At 50.7% G+C, this 24,900-nt stretch overlaps 1 protein-coding gene across 2 annotated transcripts in view; it reads left to right on the top strand.

Moving 5' to 3' along the window:
- Positions 1-24,900, top strand: part of FAM53B (family with sequence similarity 53 member B) — a 133,444-nt gene that overhangs the window by 78,434 nt on the left and 30,110 nt on the right. The gene's annotated exons all lie outside the window — the stretch shown is intronic.

Genomic DNA, 24,900 nt, shown 5'->3' on the forward strand with positions numbered 1-24,900 from the left:
GAATCAGGGCTTTGGGTAATGACTTTTAGAGAGCAAGAGATGGTAGGTGGGCTCAGCTTTCTGATTAAACTGTTGAAATGTTAGACCATCAAGAAATAGTGATCAGTAGCGTCTGTGCCTCATCTGCAGTCATCCTGCTCTTCACTCTAGGAGCAGCCTCTGGCCATGTGCCCTGTCACTTGGACTTTATCCTCTTTATCTTAGAACCCTGCCTTATGCAACACTGATCTTGGGTATTGATTTGAATGAGATGAACTTAGCATGGATACACCATCATCAGGACAATCTCCTAGCCTGTGTGTTGGCTTGCATTCTGTATAAGAGCAGTGGTGAGGCTCAGAGAGTAAGGTAGGCTGTGACCTCCGACTCAGGCCAGGTGGATATGATCGGACACGTCACTGTTGGTTGTGTGTCCATCCAGGAAGCCTTCAGTTGATTAGTGCCGTGGTTTAACTGTTACCTTTTCTGGTCTTGTGTGCATAAACATTGACACTTGCGGGGTTGGAGGGGATGAAGATGTGTTTGTTGGTGAGGACGGTCTCAGAGGGTCTGGCTTTGTTTTGTAGCACCATGGCCAGACCCAAGCTGGGCAGGCTCCTCGTGCCCACACTGTTGTGAGCGGGCACAGCTGTCTTCCGTCAGTGTCTAGTGTTTCTCAGTTGGGCTGCCTTTCATTTTAGAAAGAAACTGCAGTTTCTACTTAGGCAGTTTCTCTTCTTTTTCTTTTAGTTCCAGCTCCTCACCTAGAGATCCCTGCATAAAAGAAGAGGTGAGATGTCTCAAATCTATAGCACACCTGGCTCTAGGGCCCAGATTTTTTGGCTACTTCTGCTCCAAAGCCTAGGCCCTGGCTAGGACAACTGTAGGGCAAGGTGGCGATGTGCTCACACCTCCCTGAGCCAGTGGGGTCCACTTAAGGCGACCTGAAGGAATGTGTGGAGAGCTCCCGCTCCTCCCTGACCAGTTACCCTGTTTTCTGTCATGGCTCCAGTGTGTCCCTTTCTTCCTATGTAGTAAATAGCTTTGACCTTTTTTGGTGGACAGTGATTGAACCCATTCACTGGGCTCCAGGAGGACTTTTCCTTCTCTAGAGAAATTTAAATAAGTAAAAAGGCTGGAAAAATGACAGATTTGGGTGACTTCTTAAGGAAAACCAGAGCCCTGAGTTCTGGATGTGGTAATGGCTTCAGTTAAGTTTTTAATGCTGAGCTTATTTTATTAGCTAATAAGCTAGATAGGCAATGAAAACAACTTACACACGTTATATTTTACTAGCCACAGTTGGAATAACACCACTGGCATCACTGGACATATTTCCTGGCCTCACTTGTGTAGAAAAGTACAGTGTTGGGCAGGCTCTCTGCCCAGATGTATAGATGGCCAGGCCTCCAGGAGCTGGGAAGGCACACAGAACCTAAGTGCCTAAGGAGGCTGCCGTAGTTCAGCCTGTCTGTACCTGGCCACCTGTTTAGCAGTAAATCCCAGGTGGGATGGGGCCCGGGGAGAAGAGAAGAACCACTGGGAAGCATTTACGCCCAAAAGTCTGTTAGCCAAAGGGATGAGTCTGTGGACCCTGAGTGACCCCCACCTGTCTCTCTCTGTGGGATTCTGTGGTTTAGCTTGTGTGACTTTCTAGTCAGGTGACTTATGGCCTCAGAAGTTGTATCTTGCTCTTCTAGGAGCCAGTAAAAACTAGATATGGGGGAATCCCTGCACTTTGTAAAGAACCCTGAGCTCAGCCTGGACAAGGCAGAGCCCTGTGCCTGGATACCTCATCAGCTGGGCATGTCACTACTGTGTGTGCAGAAGGACCTGTGTGTTGCTGATTGGGGATTGATGTGGGACTGAATGCCCCAGTCCAACCCTAACTTCCGTGCATTGTGACTTTACTTGGCATTTGTGACTCCCAGGAAGTGGGCAGGGTCTGCTCTGAGGCGCACAGATGAAGGGCTTATAGTTGGACTTGCCATATCCATGGAAGGGTAGGCTTGTACTGAGGGTGGCCCCTGCTACCTTAGGCTGGGTTTTGGACTCTTGTTCATAGGTCTTTTGATCTTGCTTTGTTATACACTTGCTTTTGGGAGAGGGAGCTCCACTTGGGCATTCTCGTGAAGGCAGCTTTGCATGCATGCATGGGTTCTGGGGCCAGGTGCATGAGAGCCTCAGATTAAAGGTGGAAAGCGCCTTTTCCGTTAGACCTCTGGAGCAAGTGAGCTGAGAAACCTTGGCTTCCCTGGAGGTGCTACTTGGGTCTGGGACCTTCAGGGCTCAGCAGATCTCAAGAGCGTGTATGAGCACACAGGGGCTTCCCTCTGGTCGTCTGAGTGACTAGATGGACTGTGGGAGACAGAGCTCCCAGCAGATGCAGGACAGGGAGGGAACCCAAGGATCAGACCAGCATGGGGTGGGGGTGAATTGGAACTCTGAGGCCTGGGGCACAAGGGCCTACCTCCATCTGCAGTTGGGTTGAGCAGGAGCAAAGGCCCTGGGGTATAGCATCTGTGCTAGAGGCAGAGGATGTTAGAAGGAGAAGGGACCTCAGAGGTTTTCCATTCTAGCCTGTCCTGAGGAAACTGGGGCTCTTCTGGACATGGTATTTATTTTTGGATACATATTTAGGGGAGAATGCTGACAAACCAGAAGGACTCCAAAGGAGGGGCTAGCAGCCCTGGGTAAATTGCTTAACATCTCTGTGCAACCAATGTGACCACCACCACCACCACCATCAGACTTGGGAAGAATAAGGGAGATGATGTGTGTTTTTGTGTATGTCGTGTGTCTGTCTACAAGGATGTGCATCTATATGCATGCATTGTGTATCTCTGTTGGTCAGTATACGTATGTGTCTCTGCATCAGTGTGAACACACACACACTGGTGCACTGGCTGGTGCAGGCTGAGTGCGACAGATACTCATTATTGCCATCACAATCACAGGGCTTGGAGGGAAGGTGCGGGCTTGTTCTGGGTGACTCCAGAGGCGGAGCTGGGCCCAGAGGGTGGATGCTCCTGGGAGGCATGCTCTGTCCACTGTGAGAACTCCCCTTTTCTTTATTTGCCCCCCTTTCCCCTTTTGTTTTTAGCCTTCCATTTCTGTCCTTGCCATTTATTTTTTGTTCATCTTTTTGCCCCATCATTTTTCTTTTGTAAATGGGAAGAAGGCCTGCCTTGCTCAGCCTGCAGGGAACTTTGTGTTCAGAGCTGAGGGTTATGAAATGGTGACAAAATTGGATTCACCCCCCCGCCAGAGGAAGTTGGCTGTGTGTATGTATTCTCATTTCGTGTCTGTCGCCCTTGAAACCGGGGTGAAACAGTCCTGTGTCCTGCTGCTGCAGCCCCTTTGCAGCTGCATCCCTGGGCACAAGTTGCCTTGCCTGGTCAGCCCCCAGCAGTGGTTCTTGTCTCTCTTGGCAGTGGGTGGGGCATGGAAATTGTGCTTACATCACCTTTGCTTGTGTCTTCCTTAAACTCTAATGCCAAGATTGTGGGTAGGGCTGCCAAATGAAGCTGCAGGTGACCTGGCCATCTGGCCCCTGAGCGAGGGAGGTTGAGAATAGTGAGGAAAGACCCCATGGGGGAAATGACACAAGGACCTGGTCTAGAAATGTCTGCCCTCCCTGTAATTGTAATTACAACCACTTAGTTTTTCAGAGCATGTTGCTCAAAGGCAGCCCAAGGGACCAGGAAAAGCTTCGATCCCTGCCCTAGTCCAGCTCTGCTGGCCTCCCTCATAGCTTTCCTACCCATGTGGTCTTGGAGTCTCCCTCTGCCAGGCTTTTTATGTGAAGCTGCAGCCTTTCTTTTGCAAAGTGACAATGTGTGCCATCCAGGGCAGGGTGGGACCTGCAGCCTTCTGATTTCAAGATCATTCTTTTTTAAATAGCAAAGGAGGCAAGAAACGTTCATGTTTCTCAGCTGTACCTCCTTTAATGAAAGAGTTTGTTATGTAAAATTTGGATTCAGTCAGAAGGGTACATTTAAGGATCAGGGAGGCCACAGGTTTCCTAAGGCCACAGGATCCTCATCCCATGTGAGCACATGAGTTGTTTCTTAGTAGGATTTTTGCTAACATTATTAGTTACTGCTTTTTTGAGATCTGGTTCAACCACCAAGAGCTTTGAAAAGGTACTTTGCACTAAGCATTGGTTGGCTCCAGTAAGACCTGAGCCATTTAGACATGAATCACATGTGTGTGAGCAAATATTTCAGAAAAACAATTAAAAAATTTGCCCTTTGAATGACATCTCATTGGGTGTCATAGTCCTTGCTGTATTTTTAACTCCAAGTTGGTCAGCTTGAAAGAACAACAAATTATATCACTCAACAGTGCTTCAAACAAAAGCAAGACATTTGTGGGGAGGGGTCGGGATGCTGAAACAGAGGTATGATTGATTGTAGCTACCACACACCAAGTCCCCGACCTCCTTGTGCCAGCCTCAGAACAGGCACCAATTGTTATGTTAGCAGATGTTTGAGGGACCCTGGAAAGCTGGCCACAGGCAGTTTAGGGTACAGAAGAAGCATGAGGTTGAAACGAGTGTGTCAGCACTCCTCTTTGGGAAGGCGCCGAGAGCCCTGTTCCTGTGGATGAGCCTAGGGAATGGCACATGGGCTGGGGCTCTTGTAGGGTGGGGGTAGCTGCAATACCTCACCAGCAAATTGTCACAGATGGGCATTGGTAGCTTGTGGCCCTCTGCTGAGCATGAGCAGGTCATCCCCGGTGAGGTTCTGCTGGGAGCCTCCTTTAATGAGGGACAGTGGCCCTCCTCAGTTGCCTTGAGGGGTGGCCTTTTACACCACTGGCTGTGTGACTTTGCTCAGGTGGCCCAGCTGTGCCTTTCCTGTGCTGCAGGCCTGGCTTGCCCAACCCATTATGGCCCTCTTCTGTCTACTTCGCCAGCGGCCAGCCACCCTGACGGTTCAGGTTTCCTGTGGCCTTGTACCTTTCCTGCTGGGGCAGGAAGCTGCCGACAGTCAGTAGAGGAATTTAGAGGTGGACCATCCTTTATAACATGGAATGCAGATGGGTGTGAAGATCTAGTGAGAGAGGTAGGCATGAAAAGCCCAGAATTCCAACTAGAATGAAAGAAATGCTAAATAAAAGTAAAGGCAAAAGCCTGTGAACACATGGGGGTAGTTGCTTTTGACCTGATACAGGATGGGCTTGAACATCTTGACTGTCAGTTTGTGAATGCCAATGGGGTGACAGCTCTGGGCTCTGATCTAGTATGTCTCCTTCTGCACTCTTGATAGACATTGCTAATCAATTATGATATTCTTTTCCATGACCTCAGAGGGGATCTGAGACTCCTTCCTTGGCCATCTTGGCAGCCATTGCTAGTTGGTGGATAGTTGAGTGTCACCTACATCTCTGTTCTAGTCTGTCCCTTCATTTGAGAATGAAGCCTCCAGAGTCCAGGGAAAGTCAATAACTTTCCCAAAGACACATAGTTAGGATCCCCAGATTCATTGTCCCTTCTACCATGCTTGGTCCTGAGTGAGGGCCATGCAGATGGCCTTTTCAGGGAGCTAACACTCATGGGACATAGGAGTACATGGTGGTAAGTGGGAACTTTGGGGGTCAGGGCCCTGTCACTCCTGCCACTTTAGAGCTCTGTGCCCATGGCAGTCACTTAACTCCTAAGCCTCCATGTCCATGTCTGTGAAGTGGGAATAGTAATAGTTCCTATTTCTTGTGGGTATGGGGGAGAGTCATATGGCATGGATCTAGCACATAGTTGACACTTGACAAATGTCAGCTTTGATTAACAAAGATACCAAGGCTTGTAGCCTTTCTCCCGTCAGTCACTCTCATGGCAGCTTGCTTGGTTGGCTGTTCTAGGCAGTCTGCTGGTCTTGCCACTCTTGGTGGGCCAGGATCCTGCCAGCCATGAAGTGTGCTGGAGTCAGGGGGCCGGGAGACTAGCTTTGGCTCTTTGCCTGCTCTGTCTTTTCTTGCAGAAGTGGTTGTTTTAGTAGCACTGTAGAACCCCTGGTGTGGGTGCCCATAATCCAAGGAAACCCCTGTTCAGATGCCTGGATCATTCCTTGCTGCTCCCAGTTGCAGCCCCCAGGTTGTATAAGTAATCTGCTTAGGGTCACTTGGATTGAGGCTGAGTGTTGACACAATTGCTTTGATCTCCCAGGAAGGAGAAAAATAGAAGGCGTTCAGCTGGGGGCATGCCAGGGAGGCAGCTTTAGTGCCACTTGGTGATTTTCCATGCTCCAGTTGAGAGCCATTCTGAGCCGAGGGCATTTGGGAAAGATATAAGGCAACGAAGCTCTGGGATGCCCCAGGCCTCTTGGCTTGGAACCTCTCCCTAAGCCACTTGCTGTGATGAGAGCCCCTCTGGCTCCTTGAATGTGCTTAGAGCACCTTCAGGTTGCCAGGTCCTATTCTGGTGCTGGCATGGAAGTCTGGGAGACCCCACAGGACCTGCTCTGGCGATGCCACAGCCTGTGCAAGAGAGAGAGCAAGGCCTTTCCAGCGAGGTGTTGGCACAACTGAGGACACCGCCAGTCCTGCTTCATGGCAGCCAGAGTAAGAAAGCCTGTGGGCTGGTTGGCCCTTGCCTCTGACCAGTTCAATTCCAAGGTCCCACAAAAGAGGATTTAGTGAAACCCTCCAGTCAGTCCAGGCTGCTGAAGAAGCAGAGAGCATGGGCTGGTGGGAGAGCAGGGCCTCCTACCAGAGCCCTGCCTCTGGGCTGAGTGCCATCCTTATGCTGGGCAACTTAATGCAACTGCTCCATGCCTCAGTTTCCCCACCCGTGAGGCAGGGTGCTGGTGTCTTCTTGTGTCACATGCAGTATCAGCAGCACATGAGCTCATTTGTCTAACATGCTTAGAGCTCAGGACCATGTGCCCAGGGTAAGTGCTCAGTAAGGTCAGCTGCCATATTGGGAGTTACATTTTAGGAGTAAGGAGGGAACTGTGCAAAGCTTGGGGAGTGACTTGGTGTGACTGGGGCAGAGTGAGGGAGGGGCCCAGGGCCTGAGTACAGCTGGCCTTCTCAGTATATCCTTGAAAGATGTTTGACTTTTATGCTGAGCACAGGGTGGAAGCATCTTGAAGATTTTAAGCGTAGGAGCAATAGCACCACCAAAAGAGAACCTTTAGGTGTTGCATGGACTATGGGGGCTAGAGCAGGCAGGGGACCAGTAGGAGGCTGTTGGACCAGACCAGGATGGGGGGGTTGGACACGTGAACGTTAAGGCTCAAGAATCATTCTGGAGATGGAACCAACAGGACTGGCCAGAGGGTTAGTTACTCTTATACTCTAGTCGTAGACTGCGCTTGGCAGGGTCAGGCATCCTGATCCCCCAAAATGGTAACTTACTTTAAGCTACCCTATTTAGTATTCACTGATTGTAAGCCCCTCTTGTTGTCTAACTTGAACCCTCACTTTGACTTGTTTCTTAACCAGAAAGGAAATCTTAGAGATCACCTGATTGATTTTCTTGTGCAGTTTGCCTGCCAGCCCAGGCTGCCCTTTCCTGTCTGTGAAGGTGCAGTTCCTCACCAAGCTCCTTCACTGAAGCTTCTCTGCCCTTGTGCGTTTGAAACTGGGTGCCCCGTTCTGAACTTGGGCTGGAGAAGGCTGAGGGCAGCTTAGGACCACAGGAAGATTCTTTCACGGTTTCAAATGCTGGTCACGCTGGATCTTTTCTCAGCTGTGCCACATCTGGTCAGTTACAACAGCTGGGACAGCAGCTCTGGAAAACAAGAGGACTGCAGTGGCCACTCTGAATCTCCTAATAAAGCCCAGTAATCCCCAGCTGGGCCTTGAAGGCTGCAGGGGAGGGAGATGTCTGACTGACCCCAGAAGGATTTCGGCATTCGTCTTATTCTTGCTTCCTTATCATCAGGATGACACTTCCTGGGAAGGATCTTCAGGCTCTTGGTGAGCATGGTACCTGTGGGCCTGTGAGAGCCCCAGTGAGAGTTAGTGGCATCAGGAAGTGCAGAGAGGTGTGTCACCAGGATGGACATGTGGTTGATGACAGAGCCAGGCCCAGAGCTGAGCATGGCTGACACCTGACTGTGCCTTTATCCAGGACCATGGCCTTTGTGGGTCCATCACAACATGAAACCGTACTCTAGCCCATTTGCCTTTTGCAGTATGATCCTCTTGTTCCATGTACTGCATTGACATCAAATCTCCCCTGTTGACAAGAGCCCATTTATCTATTACATTTTTGTGCTATCAACCATCCTGAATTACCACCCTTTTTGCAGCTTCAAGCCACAGTCAAGAACTAAAGAAAGTAAATGCCACACAGAAGAACAAACCCTTTGCTGCAGTCCCATGCCGGCTTGACTAGACTCAGAGTGGGTGTTAATTGCCTATTTATGGCCAAAAGATTAACAATGCCTCCTTTGAAAGTTAGACATAGTAGAGCTCTTGGATAATTCCTTTGGGGAGGGAGAGGAGTGGCTTTTTTTTCTTCTTTAACTTTTGGAAAACAAAAGAAATGGTTGGTTCCAAAATATAATGCAATCATCAGAAGCTTAATTTATGAGCAGCAGCAGTGAACTTACATCGATGTGTCACTGAGGTCTTCAGACACCCAGCCCCGTCCCTTAAAAGATGTGGGGCCGCATAATGCGTTTGCTCTTCACGGAGCGGGTGGTGTGGGGGCCCCAGCTGTTTCCTTGACAGAGCTCTGTGCCTGGAGAGAGCGGCAGGCTTCCAGATCAGCCAGGGCCTGTCAGGAGAGAGCAGCCGCCTCCCTCAGGTTCAGGTGAATTCACTGTGAACAACTAAGATGTCTCACGGACTAAACTGCCAGGAAAATACCAAGAAGTATTATGGAGAAGCAGCTGCAGGAAGCTGCTCCCATCCTGGGCTAGGGGACCATAGGCAGAGGTGGTACTTCTGAAAGCTTGGAGTCCACAGGCCCCTGGGGCTCCAAGGGCACCCTCCCCTTGGAGGAGGGGATGCTGGCTGGCTGAGCCTGAGACGAGGGAGGCTAATGAAATTGGTTCTGTGAATATCAGAAACACGCTAACTGGAACCAGCTCCGAGGACGGAGCAGACTGCTCCTGCAGGTCGGCAGCATGGCTGGGTGGCAGTGACAGCAGAGGAAGCAGCTAGAGACACACGGCCCCTCCCTTCTCCAGCTCTGCTCAGCATCCACTTGTTGAGCACCATCTAGCATCCTCCAGCACGGCTGGAAATCCTTCCCAGCTCTTGTCATGGCTCGTCCTAGTGTCTTCTTCCCTCGCAGATCCTTACAATGTGTCTGCTGGGTGCCTGGCCTTCCTAGGCCTGGGGGCGTTTCCTCAGTGTAGAGAGGGGGCTAGGTAACATGCAAGTCATCAGCAGGCAAGGTCGTTGCAGATGGCTATATGTGCTATGAAAAAAAGCCACCAGGCCAGTGTGGTTTGTATCCCCAGGCAGGAGGAGATGGAAGTGGCCAGCTTCAGATTGAGTGATAGAGAGGGCTTGTTGAGGGGGTGACATTTGCTCAAAGGCAGAGATGATGAGATGTGTTCAGCTTTATGAAGATGACAAGCAGAGGGACAGCAGATCCCCTGGGTAGGAGGTAGGAATGGACATGGTGAGTCATAGGCACAGTGAGGCTAGTGTAACTTGGGGGACTTGAGAGTCAGTAGGGCCACCTCAGTCAGCCTTATGGAAGGGCAAGGAGTTGTTGTCCTAAGCTTAGGGTTGGAATGCCAGCAGGGCTTTGGGGCCAGGATCTGATGATACGTTCTGAATCAACTGCCTCCCCTCACTCCTACGATTATTTTCAGTCTTGGGGTCTGACCTGAGGTAGCCCCAAGGAAACCTAATTGTGAAGAGGTCATGGCAAGAAGTTTCCTAAAACCAGGGTTCTGGGCCATTGGGAGGCTCCATCATGCAGCCCTGTGGCCTCCCTGGGAGAGAGAGTCAGTTCTACCCCAACACTGTGTTCCCCTGTCCTGTCTCAGGTCCTGTTGTATGAGGCCAAGGCACAGGGGAGAATAGCCCAGAGACCTGGCACTCTGCCATACTGAGCAGAGGTACGTGTAGGTCTCGTCCCCCAACTGGATATATCCACAATTTGGAATAATCCTCTTAGTGTCCAAAGCCAGAACCTTTTTGAACCATTTCTGTGATTTCCCTAAATGTCCTCTGAGCCCTTGGTCACAGCTTTCACCCTTTTTGAGCCCCAAGAACAGCTTGTCCTCTTAATGGGGAGTCTGGCTGGCCTCCTGTCCCTGGCCCTTGAGGCTCATTGTGAGAGCAGTTGTGCCAGGCCTGGTCTGTACTCACACTCACCCCTGGGCCAGCGCAGCCTCTACAGGGTCCCTTCTTACCCCATTGCCCCAATTCCTTATCTGCTGATTTCTTCCTGTGGGTACCCCAAGAAGATGATAAGGCAAGGAGTAGGACATCGAGGCCTTCCTGGCTCAGCATCTTGCGTCCCTTGTGGAAGGAAAGGCCCTGTCCAGGATTCAGTGCTGTGGTCTGGTCCTCCAGAGAGTTGTGACTGAAAGCACACGTGCCCCATATCCCCATTCGTGGTTGGAACCCAGCTAGAGAATCTTCGTCTCACTTTTATCTAGACCAGTCTCACACAATGGGATTTTCTAAGATTGATGGCGAGTACAGTGAATAAATAACCAGGCAGAGGAGGCAGTGACAGGGAAGACCCTGGTTGGGGGTATGGTCCTGCTCAGAAATAGCCCAGGCAAAAGGGCCAAGACAGCCGTGTTTGGAAAGAGCATTTTAGCAGTTGTGGGCCGATCAGGCAGCATTCACTGTTTGGCAGGAAGCGACATCTCATCAGTAATAGTGTGAGGTTAATTGTCACTCAGGAGAGACACCAGATCTGCAGCTTGATTCATACCAAGAACACTGTGAGCAAATGTGCATGCCGGCGTCTACCCCAGACTCAGAGACAGCAGGACATGGGGAGGCAGGGTCCTAACCTGGGACCCCCAAGGGAGGAACCTAGGCTCCAGAGTGGGGCGGGGGTGTGTGTGTGCATGCTGGCCTGGAGTTCTCATGTGCTACTCACCAGCTGGGCGGCTCAGAGCAGGTCACTGCCCACTCTGGGCCTGAGTGTCCTCTAAGGAATGGGGGAGCACTTAGAGCAAACCGGTGGGTATGTAGTATGCCCTCAGGAGACATTAGTTCTGGGGTCACTGTTACTGCCACTGTCATTATTATTTCTTTCTTACTTGTGATCTTGAAGCAGCAGATGTGTTTCTTGTAAGATTTTCCATTTGAGGCATCTTTGGAGGCATCATTATCTTAGCTTGGGGGCAGCCAAGTGAGGGAGGGAGCCACCCTCTGCCCTTCAGTGAGATGGGGCTGGGAAGCCATAGCAGAGAGGGTTGAGTGCTAGACCTTCCTTGGGGACACAGGGTGGCTGGGAGGGTAGCCTCTGACCACCCAAGTGGAGTGAGGCAGGCAAGTGAGTTGGGAGATTTGCAGAAAAATCTCACCTTTTCGTTTTCGCCTCAAAATAGCCCCATGGGGGCAAGGCACCCTTACCATGTAGTGCAGCTCCTGTATCTCAGAGGAGACAGTCAGGGACACAGGATGTGAGCCACATGTTTAATTTTTAATTTTCTAGTAGCCACAGTTAAAAAGAAGAAATAGGTAAAATTAATTTTAATAATATATTGTATTTAACCCCGTATTTCCAAATTACTATCATTTCAACATGTAATCAATATAAAAATTATATTTTTTAGTGATAAGTGTCTGAGATCCAGTGGGTATGTTATCCTCACAGCAGGTCTTAGTTTGGACTGGCCCCGTGTGGCCAGTGGCTTCAGATCTTTGGCCCATAGATGCACTGCAGTACATGGCGGAGCTATCAGACTCAGAGCTAACGCACAGCGGGTAGTGAGCCTTGGGGTGAGGCTGTGGGAGGTAGGGTTGGGGCTCAGCCTTAATGACCACGTGGCCTTGCCACTCAGACCCCTGTCATCTGGAGGGTCCCATGAACCAACTCATAAAGGAGGGGGTTGCACAGAGACTTTGGCTCTGATTTGCTGGGTTCTCCTAGGCCATGACTTTTCATCTTGGGGATAGCACCAGGGAAGAGTAAGCCTGATGAGGACCGAGTGATAGAGCATTTGTCGAGGATCTGTTCATCCTGAGTTGAGAGCGCCGTGGGCTCTCCCTTCGTGGACTGGTCCAGTCAGAGGGGCCCACGGGCATTTGCGTCTTCTCTGAGCATCCTGCCTACATCTCGGGATACTCTTTTCCACTAATGTGGCTATGGCCAGGGCAGGGCTGGGGAGGTGACAGTAGGTAGTCTTGGTGTGAGAAGGCTGGGGCTTCTGGCCAGGGGCTGCTGAGAAGATAGCTTTGCAGCATGGTCAGCCCTGGGCTACCTCTCTGTGCTTGCAGTCTTGCTTCTGCTGACGGGACTGTGCTTTTCTCCCCACACATCCCCCAGTTGAGCCACCCGAAAGAGCCAGCTTCCACACTGCTGACCACCTCCACACCATGTTGGCAGTGAGTGCCTTGAGGGTGAGGCCCCACCCACCATCTCTCAGCAGCCACTGAGCCTGGGAGAGTGGAATGCAGCAAGGGTAGCCACTGAGCAAGCAACAGGTTCCAGAGTTGTCCTGTCTTTGGGGCTTGGCAACCTTTAACCATAGTTTTCCTGAAAAATTGCATTTGTGGCTCTAGTCTGCCGTGCCCTGCCCTGCCCTGCCAGCAGAGATTCATGGGAATGTCAGGCCTGCAGCTTCCTCAGCTGCGAGCTTCAGGAACATGGCCCCACCCACCAGGGGAGCTTTCAACAGCCGTGTAAGCTGCTTCAAATCGGATTGCACTGATTGACCATTAGCTGTATACGAGTACCTGGGCCAGGCATATAGGGAAAGTCCTTACCTGTGAGGCACTTGCAGGCAACAGAGGGCTGAGGTGTCTGTGTAGCCAATTGCAGGCTATGTCGGAGCAAGATTAGCAAGATGTCTTATCCTACCAGAACCTGGATTCAATTCTAGGTACCCCCTTTGTTGAGGCACCATGTACTTACCAGGCCCTTGTAGGCACCAGGGATGCAGCAGTAGAAAGGATGGTTGGAACTGTCCACTTGGAGGTCCCAGCAAGCCATCCCTAAGAACATGGGGAGGTGCTGTGCCACCTGTCCATGTGACCAGACCTCAGGGCTTTGCTCTCTGAGCCTTACCTGTTAAAAGGATACATAATCATGGCTAGGATAAAATAAGATGACAAATGGAGGGCATTCACTTGGCACTTGGTATACTTACAGGAGTGTACTGAGAATTTAGTAGTAGGGCACACTGCCTGTCATGTTCAGGCCCTGGCAAAGAGGAGCTGTGGCTGGGAGAATAGGCAGCCCGTGAGAGAATGACATGCAAAGGAGAAACATGGCAGAGATTCTTCTAAAACTAGGGATAGACCTGTCCTCTGAGGTTGTTGCTTGTATGGAGAATAGTGGGGCCTTGTATGGAGAACAGTAGAGGCAGCTGGAGAGTTGAGGCCTTGTTCCAGGGGCGTTGGGAATCCAAGGACAACTTTGAGCAGGGTGGCCAGGGATTTGAACTTCATTCTGGCTATGGGCAAGTTGGGGCCAGGGAAAGACAGTATTTGGTTTCCATAGGTGGAGAAAGGGGCTGTGGGCGCCACACAGAGCTGGAGCCTCGGGGAATTTCTTGCCTGGTTCTGATAGTCCTGAGGGTCTAGGGCTGGTAGGACAGTACTAATCCCTCGGGTGCTGGGCGGGGGTTAGCCTCTGCAAGGCCACTCAGGGGAGCTCTTCCACTGCTTCACCAAGATGGGAAGTTTATCAGGGAAAAAGTAACTTCACCAGCTTTGTCCTTGGAGAGCCAGCCTAAATCAGAATGGCTTTTTCCTCTTCGGAGCCCAGAGAGCCAGGGGCAACTAGAGCTGAGAAGGGGAGGAGGCTTGGGATCTCCCTGCCTCAAGAAGTGAGATAACAGTCCGTTCTGCCCTATGCAGGTAACTTAACCTCTCTATACCTTGGTTTCTTGTTTGGAAAATTGGGAAGAATTTACTGGGCAAACATGTAAGAATTTAGCATGCTGGCACCTAGCAAATGTATAGTAAATCATTGTTCTGGGATCCAGGACTGCCATTCCTTGAGTGGCTGCCATGGCCATGGAAAACAGACACAGAGAACCTGCCCGCCTTTTGTCAGCCTTCTAAGAGACGTGCTACGGGCCAGGCAGCTGGCTGGTACCTTGCCTTATGCCCAGAGCACCACCCTCAGAGCTGCCTCCCTGAGAGTTCCAAAGACTGGGGGGCCTGGTAGCCACAGGGGAAAAGGCTTTGGACACAGGTGTCTGCTTTCTGGCCCAGTGCCCATCCACTTCCAAAGGTTGTCTGGCTTCCTAGAGGTGAGCAGAGTGCCAGGGTGGCCCACGTGTTGCACCAGCCACCAAAGATGTTCAGCCCCCAGAGGCCTTCTTTGGATGGGGCCTTGTCCACTTCCCATGGACGGCAGACACCCAGCACATGGAGGAACATAGAAAGGCAGGACAAATATTCTCAAGTGCAATGGGGTCAGTTTTGAGGCTCAGAGAAAATTGGGTGCCAGGGTAAGTGGGGCCCAGCTCTGAAGGGCAGTAGAGCCCCTAAGCTCCCTCAGTGGCTTCTGTGCAGGAACCTGAGGCTGCTTCTTGGTAAGTCTTGCACTTGATTTGCTGGTGTCAGGCAGCCCCGGGAGGAGGTACAAATGTGCTCAAGTCTATCCCTTCTAACGTGGAGACAAGCACCTGTTCTCCACATCAGCGTCTTGAGCAGGCAAGGCCTGAGCCTCACCTGCCTCCCAGAGCTTGGTGCTGTGTGTACCCAGGGCTTGTGTTCCAGCTGGAAATGACCCCTGTGCTCAGCACAGTTAGCCCACTTGAACCTCATAGTGTTTACATGGGCCGTGCTTCCCAACAGAGAAATTGGGGCAAGAGATGTTCCACTCCTTGCCTGGAGGACCTTGGAAACTTGGCCTAGAGCCTCCTGAGATGGTGAGAGGAGGTGAGTTCAAGGGCTTTTCAGCTGGCCTGGAGCTGATAGCGCCAGTCTCTGGAGAATCTTGAGGGTAGGAGTGGGAGTATGTAGCTGCTGAGTTCCCTTGGAAGAGAGTGGAGGCCCATGACAAACCTTTGCTCTAGGCCTCAGCATTGCCATAGAAAGCTGACAACACAGAGCATGCAGTCTGCCAGCTAGTACCTGGGCACTGCCTGGCAGTCTCATAGAAATTCAGAATCCAGACTCCCAGTACAGACCTGTCAAAATGTATATTTTAACAAGGTCACCAAGTAAATTGTATGCACTTTAAATTTTGAAAATGCCTGGAATGTAAGAGATGGGCCCTCTGTGGAAAGCCATCTCTGGTTCATCCTTGGTCTTGGGGAGCCCCTTCTTGCAGCTGGAGACAGGCTTTTCCCTGTTCTATAGGGGAAAGAGGCAGAGCTTTATCTGGCATCTGCCCCAGTACCAGTCTTTCCTTGGCCTTTGTTTTGGGTAGTCGGCTGACCGGCCTCTTACCTGCACCATCCCTAGTCCCTTGGAATGAGGACAGCATGGTGCATGTTGGAAACCTTTAGCAGGAGCAATGCACCTCATTTGGTCCAGGCCCCATCTCCTGAAACTTTGGTCGGTGCACAGATGGTAACACTGATGCCTTCTGTTGTGCACGCGCGGTGTGGTCATACTTTGTGTGTGTCCTGTACTCCACTGTAGCTCTCTGGGGCAGGGATGAGGCTCCAGGAGGGGACATAGTGACAGAGCTGCCCTTCTGTCTGGTGGCATCCACAGCTTCTGTGCCAGCCTCCCCCCAGGTCAGCTGTGGGAGGGAGAAGGCAGGTGGAGATCACACCCTGGATGCCTTGTGATCTTTTAGGGACCATATTGGCATGACGATCAGAGATAGGGATAAGAAAGAATGGGCTTACATTGAGACTTGTCTTGCTGTATGCAAGGGACCCAGTGATGCCTCTTATTGTATGAGGCAATCCCAGTCTATATGAGACCCTTTCTACCTGGTCTAGGCATGGAGACAGGCGGGCAGTGTTTGAGAGGCAGTGACAGGCAGAGGTAAAGGTGGGTTGGCACTATGAGCCCCCCCCCCCGGAAGCCCATGCCTGTCTGGCTCTCACCTAGGGCTCTAGCACTTACCGAGGTGCTTGTAGTTCTCTAAGTATTGAATGTGTGAATGGTGATATAGATGGATGAGCAACCCAAGGCATGGGGCCTGGATTCTTCCTGGGGCCCACATCAGTATGGCCTCCATCTCCCACTGCTCTTGCAGTGATGAAGCTCAGTAAGTGAGGATGCTGCATCATTTGTGGGGCACAAGTGGTGGGCACTGTGCCAAGTGTTTGGCTACACGTTGTTTTCCCTGCAGCCCTGGAAAGTGGGTATCATTGTGCCTGTTGTATAGAGAGGCTGAGGTTCAGAGTAGCAGCCCAGGTCACAGGGCCAAGAGTGGCTGTGAGGCCCATGCTTGTTCCACTCCCTGTTTGGGCCTGGGTAGGGCTCTGGATGCCGGGCCTGTCCCATCTCAGTTGTCTGCACTGGGATCAGGCCAGTTAGGGCTGGAGTCACAGGCTGAGCCTGGCCAATCCTTCCTCCGTCAGTGTGCTGGACACATGGGACTCTCTGGTACAAGCACAGGAAGGTGGTGGGCTTGAGGATAGGTGCCCGGTCCTAGGATGGCAGGTGGGGCCTCACATGACATTGCCCAGGGAGCATGGTCTGGCCCTTGCTATACCAGCTGTCAGAGCCATCTAGACAGTCTGAGGTGACAGTTGTCACTGTTCTGGGTGAAGTGGGCTAAAATTGGATTTTATTGAAGTTTGAAGTGGTGACACTGAAAGGTGACCTCAGTGGAGCCTAGGAACCTGCCTAAAGCACTCAACGTGTTCCCAGTGGGGCAATGGAGGTGTGGCAGGTAGAGAAACATGAAGGGCTCCTCCCTGGCCCACCCCAGACCCTTCCAGTTGCCCTGGCGTGAGGCCTGCAGAGACCTCACAGTATAGGAGAGTGGCCCTGGATTGTCCTAGAGCCTCCAGCTGGGAGTAGGAAAAGAACAGGTGAATGTTGTCCTCATCCCAGGCTTCTGAATCCCTGGCCAGGCCCTCTCTGGAGGTGTGGCTTCCCCAGGGGAGCTGGACTTGGCCTTTTTCCTCTGCAGTTAAGGTGAGACTGAGGGGAGCTGGAAGCCCCTCTTCTCTTGGTCCTCTCAACCCTTTCCATCCTCATCACCAAGCATACCTGGGAAGCTCTTCCTAAGGACAGAGGTCCTAGTGTCTGTTGAATTCTGTCTGGGGTGTGACATCTATCTGTTGACTGTTCTGTCTAGAGCTCTGCCAAGTGGACTTCTGGGGCCTCCTGATTGGGCATGTTGGAAAAGTATGGCCTCCATCTCCCAGGAATGGTGTAACCTGTCACCTCAGACCATCTAGAATAGGGGCCAGCAATCCATAGTCCACAAGCCAGGTTCAACTGTTGACAGGTTTTGTAAATAAAGTTTTATTGGCTGCTACCTGTTTACAGCTACTTTTATGCCATAATAGCAGTATTGAGTCACAGCAGGGCTAAATCCTCACAACAGAGCCCTGATGACCTACAAATCCTATCTTATTTACCATCTGGCTCTTTAAGAAAAGTTTGCCAGTACCTGATCTCAATGACCTATCCCTCAGTTTCCCCATTTGGAAACTGAGATTTGCTTGGCTATTTCTCACCAAAAGCTAGCCCAGGACTCTTATCCTGGTGGTCAGAAATGTGGCAGTGATGTAAGGTGACCCACCCGATTGTCTCAGGCTCTGCTGAGCCTGGAGTTGGCCTCCTGTGGTCCCTTCTTGTGCTCCTCAAGTGCAAGTAAGATGTTGGCAAGGGGATATGGGAGAGTAGCGCCCAGTGCCTGAGAGTTTTGGCTAACTGGAGCTTTGGCGTCAGAATAAGTGTGTTTGACACATCTGAATGCACAAAAGTGCGATTTTTTAAAAATGAAAACCACATCTTCACAGGGCATTCCTCTGGAAGCATTTACTTCCAGGTTACTGGTCTAGTCCCACTGGTGCTGCCTTTTCCAGACTGCTCTTGAGTTGCTGCCGTGCTTGAGGGTGGGCCAGCGTGAGTGAGGACTGTTCATTTCCTCTACATTCACTCACTGCCTCACTTTACTCCTGCCCCCTGAAGAGCTTCATGGGGCTGTTTCACTCTGTATGGTGGAACGAAACCCGAATGCAAACAGCAAGGACAGCCTTGGGGTTCTCATCATTTAAGACAACCCCCTAGAAAGTTCACCCTGGCTTGGGAGGCAGAAATCTCTCTGCTGGACAGATATATTCTGGCTCCTGAGGCCAACAACCAGGTCAGAAGTTACTAGAGGAGAGTAAGTTGTAGCAACGGAAATTGATGAGGTAGTTTTTCAGCAGCTCTGTGAAAATAGGGTGGGGGTGGCTGACTCAGACAGCTATGAGTTTTACTCCACACTACCCTGAAGGTCAACAGAGGCTGTCCAGAGCTGATGCTGCCCTTGCCATAGCCAGGTGGGAGACAAGATGGGCTGGAGCCTCTTTAGGGACCCAGGAAGATGGTGGAATGTTCCTACTATAACTGAGGACTACTTTTCCCAGCACTATAGGCATAGGAGGAAAAGCAGGTAGTGAGGAGCTATGCATCTCTCCCTTAGACAGAGTTGCTCCCTCTGATGCCTCTTGTCCCCTCCCTTGTCCCTTGGGGCAGTGGGCAACTCTGTTAGACTTTAGATGCTTTATAGTTGAAAGCAGAAAGGCCAGAGGTGGAGAGTAGCACAGTTTTCCAGAGGGCAGATGAGCTTCAAAGGCCATATGGCTCCACGTGTCTCATGAACTTACACCAGCCTCCCACCACGTACACGTGCTGGGGCTGCAGGTGTGCGGGAGCCACTGTCCCTGCCTTGATGAGACAGTAAGCTGGAATGCAAGGTGTAAGACGGCTTGTAAGACATGCAAGCAGAAAGCTGGAGTGAAGGTGACCTGAGGTACATGCTAAACAGGTTTCAGGATGTTCTGGGGTCTCTGGTGAGGGACTGGGTGACGATAATGAAATCACATACCCTTAGTAGCGCTCAGTGTGCACCAGGCACTCTCTGAACGCTGTCTGCATTTTAACTCATTTAGTCTTCAAGTCAGTCTTGTGAGACAGACATGCTCTTGTCATGCCGGGTTACTGCCAAAAACACAGAAGCACAAACTTGATGACATATCTTGCACGTAGCCACAGCCCAGTCCCTGTGGGTGTGGCTGGGAGTGCATGTGCTGAGCCGCATTTCACAGCCTCAGGGGGCACAGAGAGCAGATCTGACAACTGGGAGGTTGGAGAGGGTCTGATGGGCAGAGAGAGAGACAGGGAGCATGGGTGCAGACAAGAGTGTGGCCCTGGTGTCCCACCACTACCAGACTATAGCCCTTCGGCTAACTGCTGTGCAACTCCTGCCTGGGTTGCAAGGGTGAGTACAGGTAAGTTTGTCAAGGTGCCTGTCCCACTTCTATGAACCCAACCCACACGATGCTTTGCTTCTCCCACATGCTGTGTGCACCCTCTCTCCTATCTCCTACGGTGGCTTTGTGGACTCATTCTTCTGGACTTGTGTAGGGGGTTTTCAGAGGTCCAGCATGCTAAACAATGCTCATTAGGGTGATGCTCCACAGAGCCTGAGTATGTTTGGTCCCCAGGAAGGGGTCAAGAGTACCCCTCTTATTCTCTTTTGTATGCATTCATGGGGGCCAAACCCTTGGCAGAGTAGCCTTTAAGAAAACACCAGTTGGCTTGGCGCCTGTGGCTCAAGTGGCTAAGGCTCCAGCCACATACACCTAACGTGGCGGGTTCAAATCCAACCCGGGCCCGCCAAACAACAATGACGGCTGCAAACAAAAAATAGCTGGGCATTGTAGCGGGCACCTGTGGTCCCAGCTACTTGGAAGGCAGAGGCAGGAGACTCGCTTGAGCCCAGGAGTTGGAGGTTGCTGTGAGCTGTGGTGTCACAGCACTCTACCCAGGGGGACAGCTTGAGGCTCTGTCTCAAAAAAAAAAAAAAAAAGAAAAGAAAACACCAGTTAACATGTTACCAGGACTGGTCACATGGCAGTGCTCAAGAGGGGACATGGCTTCCCTCCCATTGGGAAGCACCCCAGTGATTCTAGTTTAACTTCTAGCAAATCTCCCTTTCTGGCTCCCAGTGGCTCCCCCTTTTCCTGTGCTGGACTGTCTGCTGAATGATGCTGGCACTGACCTGGTTCTTTGTGGGAGAGAAGTCACTGGTCATGACCTAGAAGCTGTCAAAGTGTCCACCTAGTTCCATAGTCTCTAATATTTGTGGTTAGCATGACCTACATAGCATTAAAGCTACTTTCAGTGGCCAAGTAGAAAAAAGGGGCAAGTGCAAAGGAACCTTCCTTCCTTGCTGCCGGAAAGCTGGAATAGACTGGCTGAGAGCAAGGCCTTTGGAACAGATGGACCTGGGTACAATTTCCTCATCTATAAAATGGAACAAGAAGAGGGTATTAAGTGAAATAATGTCCCTCACAACTGTTGTCAGTACCTGATCTAGATGGCACTTAATGGCATATAATAAGTGCTTGATTCATGGTAGGTAGTTATATATATATTTTTTTGTTTGTTTGCTTTTTTTTTTTTTGGGAGACAGAGTCTCAAGCTGTCGCCCTGGGTAGAGTGCCATGGCATCACAGCTCACAGCAATGTCAAACTCTTGGGCTTAAGTGATTCTCTTACCTCAGCCTCCCAAGTAGCTGGGACTACAGGCGCCTGCCACAACGCCTGGCTATTTTTTTTTTTTTTTTTTGGTTATAGTTGTTGTTTGGCAGACCCAGGCTGGATTCAAACCCGCCAGCTCCGGTGTATGTGACTGGCACCCTAGCCACTGAGTTATAGGCACCAAGTCTTTTTTTTGTTTTTTGAGACAGTGTGGCTTTGTTGTCTCTACTGGAGTGCTATGGTTTTAGCCTAGCTCACAGCAGCCTTAAACTCCTGAGCTCAAGCAGTCCTCCTGCCTCAGCCTCCCAAGTAGTTGGGACTATAGCTACTGTCCGGCTAATTTTTCTATTTTTAGTAGAGATGGAGTCTTGCTTTGCTCAGGCTAGTTTCAAACTCCTGAGCTCAAGGGATCTTCCTGCCTCAGGCTGTGAGAGTGCTAGGATTATAGGTGTGAGCCATCATGCCCCAGCCAATAGTAGTATTCTTGTAGAAAGAGAGTACAAACACTTGTATATCAACGCAAGACTAGTTTCCAGATTCACTGACATTTATTGTTTTCTCTGTTTACTAAATTAATGCATAATATAAACAGCTTAAATTTTAGAGGTAAAAAAATTATAGTTCAAAATCATAAAACCATAGGAAGTGAAGTTCCTCTTCTGAAATGTACCTGTAGAGTTGACCATCTTTGAGTGTTTGGTGTAGATCCTTGCAGTCCTTTTCCTAACCAATTATCTCACTAAATGGAGACTTGACACCCTTTGTAGCCCTAAAAGTCCATTGATTACACAGGTTCATAGGCAGATTTATAATGGTCAGCATATACCAATATGTGACACCATGACAAGAAATAAGAGTTTTTTACCTTAAAAGGTGGAAATGAACGAAACATGAATTAAGATAAAATATATGGGCTTTAGCACTAGTTTCTCACTCTATCCAATATGAAAAGCAGTCATAGTTTAAAAAAAAAAAATTCTTAGGCCAGGTTCAGTGGCTCATGTGTGTGTCGTAACACTCTGAGAAGCTGAGGCTAGAGGATGGTTTGAGCTCAGGAGTCTGAGACCAGCCTGAGCAAAAGAATGAGGCTCTGTCTCTACTAAAAATAGAAAAATTAGCCAAGTGTTATGGTGAGCATCTGTAGTCCCAGCCACTTGGAAGGCTGACGCAGGAGGATCACTTGAACCCAGAAGTTTGAGGTTGCTGTGAGCTGTGACATCATAGTACTCTACCCAGGGTGACAGAGTAAGACTGTGTTTTAAAAAAGACTTTTGGCAGTTGGCACTGTAGCTCAGTGGTTAGGACACCAGCCACATATACCAGGGCCATTGGGTTCAAACCCAGCTCGGGCCTGCTAAACAACAATGACAACTACAACAAAAAAGAAAAATAGCCAGGTGTTGTGGCGAGCTCCTATAGTCCCAGCTACTTGGGAGGCTGAGGCAAGAGAATCACTTAAGCCCAAGAGTTTGAGGTTGCTGTGAGCTACGACGCCTTGGCACTTTACCAAGGGTGACATAGTGGAACTGTCTCAAAAAAAAAAAAAAATTAAGACTTGGCGTTGTGGAAAAAGAGAATCGAGCCTTTTAGTTTAAAAGACTATGGATGCATTGCTCTTGTGCTATTTCCTCTTTAACACCAAAGAACAAACTCCAGCGGGGTGGGGAGGTGCATGTCATGTATGATTGATAGGTCTCATCCCTTCAGAAGGTTGTGTGGGTGGCCTTAGATGCTGACCTGGCCTGGCTATACCCAGCACAGTCTGACCAGATGTTTCCAGCTCATCTATGAACAGGAGCAGTTTCCCATATCAGCCCTGCACCATGGGCTCTGGCACAAGGGTGCCAACAGGGTAGCAGATTGCTGTTACTTTGATTTTGTGCTCAGTGTGTAGTCTGCACATGAGCAGCATCAACCAAGTCATGTTCTCCAAGCCAGTGCTTGTTAGGGCCTTAGTTCCTGGGGACACCTGCGCTCTTCCTGCAGCAGGGATCCTCAGAGCCTTTGGCCCTCAGTCATTCAGGACTTGCATATTTGTAAGGCTGACGTGCCTCCAGGATGCCCCTGCACCACTGGAGTGTGTGTTTATATGGCAGATCCAGACAAACCTGTGTTGTGTGTCTCCCAGGGTCTTGGGCTTTGCCCTGCTCCAGTGAGCAGAATCCAGGCTCCCTTCTCCTTTCCTTTGTATACACAAAAACCCATGTTCACGTCTGTCTTTGTCACCTTCTGTTCAGTCCAGCATGCTGTCTTCCTGGGACCTACTATGTGTTGGGCATTGTGCTAGGTGCAGAGCAGGAAAAAGTTGACGCAAGACCCCCTTCTGTCCACTAGATGGATCCTGTTCTGTGGGCTGCTGCATCCCCTTGTGTACAGCACTGCTTCTGGCACTGAGGGTTCTCTGTTGAGCAGGATGGGCACAGGCCCTGCTATCTGTAAGCTTATGTCTAGTGTGGACAGACAGATGATGAGGGGACAGAGTAAGTGCTGCAAAGACAAGGAATGCCGGCAATGGGATGAGACAGTGGGCAGAGAAGCAGGAAAACCTTCCAAGTGGAGGGATGGCAGAAGTGAGCCCTGAGACTGGCATGTGTAGTAGCTGTGGCCCCAGCAGAAAACAGGCAGCTGGATATTCATTCATGCTTGTTGAACCTCCCTCAGAGTCAAAAGACTCACCTTGGCCCATCCCCAGCTCTGCCACCAAGCAGTGCCCTGGTTAACAACGAGGCATTGCCTGGAGTAGCAAAGAGCCCATGAGCAGGAGGGGTGGTCTTTCAGAATCCCAGCCCTGGGTGCCTTTTCCTCATTCATCAGCATCAGTGCGTCCTGCTGGCATTGCTCTTAGAAAGTCCTTGGGATGAAATGTCCTGGTGGGGAAAGGCAAGGAGGTTTCAAGTTCAAGGATCCTCCAGTTTTCCTATTGTCATCCAAGAGGGCTGTGGCTTTCAGACCCTTCACCAGCCCAGTAAGCCTGTACTGACCCCAAATTCATGTGGAAATACTGAGCCTCCCAGTGGGCTCTTTGTAGCATGAGAGGGGGGTGTCATGGAGGTAGTCCTGGGGTGAGGGCGTGGACATGGAAGATGACTGTATTGTGAAGCTAGCCTTCTCACCTAAACATGTCAGGAGGGCATGGGCAGTCCCCCTGTGCAACCAGGAGTGTCCAGTGTGGCAGTACAGTTAGGAATGGGCTCCTAGGCTGGGCCTGGGGAGCCTCATGCCCTGAAGCTCAGATGTGTGTTTCCCAGAAGCCAGTGGCCTGTGTACACCTGGGACTCATGTAACCTAGGCGCTACTTGGAGACTGTTTGGAACCCTTGTGCCCTAGAGTTTACTGCTTTCTGGCCCAGGCTGCTTGCTTCTGTATGCCTATTGTGTGCAGCACTGCCCTGGCCTGGGCAGGGAGGGCTGCCATGAGATGAATCCAAGGTGGATTGTGTCTTCCACAATCCACGTTCATTCTGTCTGTTCTGCTCTAAGCACAAAGTCAGCCTTCATCAGCCTGCTGCCATCCTCACACCTCTGGCTCCTTCAGGGAACCAAGAAGTCCCCTCCCTGGGAGCACCCTCCCTTCCCACTATCCACAATGTGGCAATGGATCCTTCTCAGAGCTCATGTCCTAGTGTGGTCTGGTAGGTGTGGAGAGAGGAATGCCATTGCTTAGAACAGGGGTTGTGAGGGCCAGCCCCCAGGATTCAAGTCCTTTGATTAAGATCTGATTCTGAACACCACAGTGTTGCGTGACATTGACAGTCATACTTTGTATGAGCTTGGGGCTTCACCAGAGAAAGTCATGAAAAGCTTTGTAGAGTTCTTTCCAATCCCTGAGTGGGGAGAGAAATCATAGCAAACTAGTTTTGGAAGAGGAAGACACTGACAATGGATTTGGGACATGTGAGCTGTGGGCAGGCAGCCCTTGAGGCTCTGTTAGCTGAGGGCTTCTCTGTAGGATCCTTGAGGACCCGATTGAAAAACACTGTCCTGGCCTCATGGGTACTTGGGTCTTCTCTCTTAGGGCCTGGCATCAGGGTCTCCTGATGGCCAAGACATTCTCATTTCCTTGGAGACGTTTGGCTGGCTGAGCCCACCCCACCCTCGTAGGCTGTCCTCTGCATGTGCTGAGCCCACCCCACCCTCGTAGGCTGTCCTCTGCATGTGCTGAGCCCACCCCACCCACGTAGGCTGTCCTCTGCATGTGCTG

This window comes from Otolemur garnettii, unplaced genomic scaffold (assembly GCF_000181295.1).
Source record: "Otolemur garnettii isolate 467f Iridium unplaced genomic scaffold, OtoGar3 scaffold00075, whole genome shotgun sequence".
NCBI lineage: Eukaryota > Metazoa > Chordata > Mammalia > Primates > Galagidae > Otolemur > Otolemur garnettii.